Source organism: Sycon ciliatum, chromosome 12 (assembly GCF_964019385.1).
Source record: "Sycon ciliatum chromosome 12, ocSycCili1.1, whole genome shotgun sequence".
Classification (NCBI taxonomy): Eukaryota; Metazoa; Porifera; class Calcarea; order Leucosolenida; family Sycettidae; genus Sycon; species Sycon ciliatum.
In genome coordinates, this window is record NC_088654.1 from 22,785,464 (window position 1) to 22,791,201 (window position 5,738).

The following is a 5,738-nucleotide window of genomic DNA, read 5'->3' on the forward strand; positions in this document are numbered from 1 at the left end:
AATTCTGAAGGTAGCCTGCCACCTTGTTAAGTGAGGTTATTTTCAACTTTCAGCAGCCCTGGGTGAGTTCTTTAGAGAAATGTGGCTTTTTTTCTTGGTGCACCTCCCTATGTCCAGCTATGAAACAGGATAAGGATGGTAATTATTTATGTTCTGAGCTTGAAACAGGAAGAAAGGTGAGAAATTGTCAAATTTTTACCATATTTGACCACCTGTCAATTTTAATGCATCTCCCTATAACATAACCCAGCTGGAATGCTAGTGGTCGTATTGATTTCATTTTTTGTTTGCTGGTAGGCCGCTGGCACCCACATTTAATGACCTGGAAATTTTGGCACTGCTGTCAATACTTTAGTCGCAAAGTGAAGATTCACGGCGACAAGCCCCAAACTTGGAGATAGGTTATTTTCAGGTTTCAGCAGCCCTGGGCGAGTTGTTTAGAGAAATGTGGCTTTTTTCTTGGTGCACCTCCCTATGTCCAGCTATAAAACAGGATCAGGATGGTCATTATTCAAGTTCTGGGTTTGAAACGGGAAGAAAGGTGAGAAATTGTCAAATTTTGACCATATTTGACCACCTGTCAATTTTAATGCATCTCTCTATAACATGACCCAGCTGTAATGTGAGTGGTCGTATTGATTTCATTTTTTGTTTGCTTGTAGGCCGCTGGCACTCACATTCAATGACCTGGAAATTTTGGCACTGCTGTGAATACTTTAGTCGCAAAGTGCAGATTCACGGCGACAAGCCCCAAACTTGAAGTGAGGTTATTTTCAGCTTTCAGCAGCCCTGGCGGAGTTGTTTAGAGAAATGTGGCTTTTTTTCTTGGTGTACCTCCCTATGTCCAGCTATAAAACAGGATCAGGATGGTCATTATTTATGTTCTGAGCTTGAAACGGGAAGAAAGGTGAGAAATTGTCAAATTTTGACCATATTTGACCACCTGTCAATTTTAATGCATCTCCCTATAACATAACCCAGCTGGAATGTGAGTGGTCGTATTGATTTCATTTTTTGTTTGCTGGTAGGCCGCCGGCACCCACATTTAATAACCTGGAATTTTTGGCACTGCTGTGAATACTTTAGTCGCAATGTGAAGATTCACGGCGACAAGCCCCAAACTTTAAGTGAGGTTATTTTCAGCTTTCAGCAGCCCTGGGCGAGTTGTTTAGAGAAATGTGGCTTTTTTCTTGGTGCACCTCCCTATGTCCAGCTATAAAACAGGATCAGGATGGTCATTATTCAAGTTCTGAGCTTGAAACGGGAAGAAAGGTGAGAAATTGTCAAATTTTGACCATATTTGACCACCTGTCAATTTTAATGCATCTCTCTATAACATGACCCAGCTGTAATGTGAGTGGTCGTATTGATTTCATTTTTTGTTTGCTTGTAGGTCGCTGGCACCCACATTCAATGACCTAGAAATTTTGGCACTGCTGTGAATACTTTAGTCGCAAAGTGAAGATTCACGGCGACAAGCCCCAAACTTGGAGATAGGTTATTTTCAGCTTTCAGCAGCCCTGGACGAGTTGTTTAGAGAAATGTGGCTTTTTCTTGGTGCACCTCCCTATATCCGGCTATAAAACAGGGTCTGGATGGTCAATATTTATGTTCTGAGCTTGAAACGGGAAGAAAGGTGAGAAATTGTCAAATTTTTACCATATTTGACCACCTGTCAATTTAAATGTATCTCCCTATAACATAACCCAGCTGGAATGTGAGTGGTCGTATTGATTTCATTTTTTGTTTGCTGGTAGGCCGCTGGCACGCACATTTAATGACCTGGAAATTTTGGCACTGCTGTGAATACTTTAGTCGCAAAGTGAAGATTCACGGCGACAAGCCCCAAACTTGGAGATAGGTTATTTTCAGGTTTCAGCAGCCCTGGGCGAGTTGTTTAGAGAAATGTGGCTTTTTTCTTGGTGCACCTCCCTATGTCCAGCTATAAAACAGGATCAGGATGGTCATTATTCAAGTTCTGAGTTTGAAACGGGAAGAAAGGTGAGAAATTGTCAAATTTTGACCATATTTGACCACCTGTCAATTTTAATGCATCTCTCTATAACATGACCCAGCTGTAATGTGAGTGGTCGTATTGATTTCATTTTTTGTTTGCTTGTAGGCCGCTGGCACCCACATTCAATGTCCTAGACATTTTGGCACTGCTGTGAATACTTTAGTCGCAAAGTGAAGATTCACGGCGACAAGCCCCAATTTTCTCTGGATCTGGAGAAATGCATTGGCCGTCTATCCGGTGCCCAAGAAACAGAACGTCTGTCCGGCCGAATTCACATTTAGACGGTTTGCAATATAGCTCATTCCTCCTGAGGGCGTTTAAGATGGTTCTGACATGATCGAGGTGCTCCTCCCATGATTTGCTGAATATGAGGATATCGTCTAGAAACACCACAACGAATTTACGCAGGTATGGCTGGAGGACACTGTTCATCAAGGTTTGGAATGTTGCCGGGGCATTTGTTAGGCCGAAACCCATCACTGTGAACTGAAAGTGACCGAATGGGGTATTTATTGCTGTCTTCGGAATATCTGTTTCTTCTATTCGAATCTGATTGTAACCGGACCTCAGATCTAGCTTGGTGAAATACGCACTGCCTTGGACGGTATCAAAGAGGTCGTCAATATTCGGTAGGCATGCCTTGTTCTTAATGGTTATGCGGTTTAGCTCACGCCAGTCGCATACCATTCGAAGTGTTCCATCCGCCTTCTTTACGAAGAACACAGGGGCTCCGTATGGGGATTTGCTGGGCTGGATGAATCCTCTACGGAGCAGCTCGGTGAGCTGAGCTTGAAGCTCATCCATCTCTGGTTTTGGTAAACGATATGCTGCACGAGATGGCGGTTTAGCTCCTTCTTCCGTTTTTATCTCGTGATCTGCGCCTCTTCTGGGTGGCAGCTTGTTTGGAAGCTCATCGGGAAAGACGTCCCCGAACTCCTTCAGCAGGTCCTTGAAATCCTTCTGATCCTCCCTACCCGGACTATCCACCGTCTGTGGCTCGTCCGGATCTGCTGTCACATACGCTAGGATTCCTTCTGCGCCACCTCTCATTGCATGCCTAGCCTGCTTCCCTGAGATGAGGAACGTCTCGATCGGTGGGTTGGATTTGTCCGTGCCATCACTTTCACTCGGTTGACAGATGATGGATCCACCCTCCAGCTTGATTTCATTGGTACGAAAATTGATCTGTGGGTTCGTCCGGGTCAGCCATGGTTTGCCGAGGATCACGTCATACTGCGTCATAGGGAATACTAGGAACTGTTGGTGCTCGCTAAAGTCGCCGACTACGGTCTTCAAGCTGTCCGTTTTCGTAATAGGCTGTGAGCGGACCGATCCATCAGCAAGTGTGACGTTCAGGACGTCGCTACCGGTTGTTGTGGAGATGTTGTGCTTCTTGACAAGGTCAGTTGAAATGAAGTCGTGGGTTGACCCAGAATCCAGTAGCATGGTAACGCGACGTCCATTTATCTTGCCCTGGACGCGCATTAGGTCGTGTTCGTTGTCGGCGGAAATGCTCCCTGTGCTGGCGGTTACTTCATTAGGCCGGCCAACAGTATCAGGTGACGAATGCTTGACAGGCGAGGCTTGAATTTCGGTCTCCTCGAGGCGTGGTTCCTCATTTGCTAAGGGGCTGAATTTGTTCTGAACTTTGATTCGTGGCCTATTCCTGGGTGCTCTCGTGTTCGCCAGTAGTCGCACTCCCTTCCTTACTGGCGTCCATCGTTTAAAGAAGGCTTGCTTGTGGCGTTCCTCCCTCCTTCTGGACAGAATCTGGCAATATGGCCGGGTTTCCTGCAGGTGAAACACAGCCTTGAACGACCCTCTGGCTCCCTGGTTTCTCTCCCACCGGATGGTGTTGGTTGGCTTGACCAGGGTCCAGGCTGGCGCCTCTGATGCCCTGGTGCGCGCACTGCCTTGGCGTAGCTTGCTTGGGCTAGCCGCATCGACTGGTCTGCTGAGACCGCAGCTCGTATGGCTTGGGCCAAATGGTGCGGATGCTCCCTAAGTACCTCACCGCTTAGGCCCTGAGCCAGCCCACGCGTGAACAAGATAGCTCTGGAGTGGTCATCAAGCTCGGGAACTTGTAAGCTAAGCCGCGAAAATTTGTTGATGTATTCGTCAAGAGTCTCATCTTGGTGAAGAGCGAATAAGTCGATGCGCGCCTGTTCCCTGTCATAAACCGGGCCGTACACTTCTCCCAGCTTGCTCTTCAGGTCTGGCCAGTCGGAAAACAGCGTGTTTGCCTCCTGAGAGGCGATAAACCAAAGACGAGCGTTGCCCTCCAGAAAACTCGCCGCGTAGCTCAAGCGCTCCTCCGCGTTGTCCAGCTGCAGGGACTTCATGGCGAGTTCGATGGCGAAGGCCCACTCCTTGAACTCTCTTGTATCTCCACGAAACACAGGCGGAGACTTAACATGGCGCATGCGTGGCCTCTCTCCGCTGGGAGCTTGAGCACTTCTTGGCGTTTGATCTGATCCATCGCACTGACCGAGTGCGATAAGGTGATTCAGACGCTTCTGAATCTCGAATATACCGTAGGCGACTAATGCGGCCACTGCGCATAGCCCGAACATGACGAAAAGAAAAACCATCCTCTTGCTACCAGTGTAACAGTCCAACTAACTTCAGTAGTCATTCTTGGAATAAGCAATGATCCTTGCCATAATGCATTCTTATATACATGAACAAGCAATGATGGACATAACACCTAACAGCAGCAGCGTGATAATAGCAGGTGATAAGTGTATCCTATTCCTAGTGTTAGTAGTAACAGTGAATCTGTTACAGGGTGTATGTAGCAGGTTCCAGCGTATTTATAGCGGCGTGAATGATGCTCAAGAAGACGGAACGCTGCACCCGGCAAATGAGCTGATGTCAAAGGGCCGTGAAATACATGCCTCTGCTGTAATTTGTTTGAGTGTAAAATGCGGAAAAGCCCAAAAGTTGGATAAACTGTCATCAACTTTATGCAGCCTTGGGTAAGTTGATTATAGCAATGTTTCTCTTTCCTTTTGTGTGATATATTTACCCAGCAATTCTTGGAGAGTGGTCACTATCATTTTTGAAGGCGTGAATGGCCAGCAATGTGTGAAACCGTTGATTTTTGAGAAGGTGAGCAATGCTGTCATTTGGAAGCGACCTCTGTATATCCAGATCCAGCAGCAACGTGAGTGGTCGGATTGACTTGATCTTCAGTTTGCTGGTAGGGCGCCGGTGCCCGAATGTATTGACTTGTATAATTCGTCTAAGCTCAAATTGGTATGAGTTTAAAGTCCGGAATCATGGGACAAGGCCCCAGCTTTTTTTAGCTTAAGGCCCCGGTCACACCAAAACAAGCCACTTTGGGCTTGTTATCGCTGGCGCTCAGCTGGCTTGCGTGATCCCTGTGACGCGGTCACACCAGACCTTGAGTGCAAAGCTTGAATGGCTTGTTTTTCTTACCCGCCAAATTTTGAATATCTCGAAACACACCAATGTTTGCAAGAAACTGGAGAGTAGAACGTTCGCGATCTAAAACTGTACTTGTTCTAGTGTTCAGTTTTGATGAAGAAGCAAAGGAAGCCCGGATTCTGAATTGCGAAGTCGTGCTCTTTTTATTTGTTCGGTGTGCATGGACGCGATGGTTCAGGTGGTGTTTCCTGATGTCGAGCTTTCTGCCCCGCCGGTTGCCGTTATTGAACTCGGTTGCAATCCACTCTCTTCTTCGTACCCGGCTTTCTTC

At 46.8% G+C, this 5,738-nt stretch overlaps 1 long non-coding RNA gene across 1 annotated transcript; it reads left to right on the forward strand.

Moving 5' to 3' along the window:
* The first annotated feature begins 1,211 nt into the window (after positions 1-1,211).
* On the forward strand, positions 1,212-5,327 carry LOC135828762 (uncharacterized). The gene is made up of 3 exons (XR_010555745.1): positions 1,212-1,272; positions 1,943-2,001; positions 5,050-5,327. It is a non-coding gene; the product is annotated as an uncharacterized LOC135828762 (long non-coding RNA).
* The last annotated feature ends 411 nt before the right edge of the window (positions 5,328-5,738 follow it).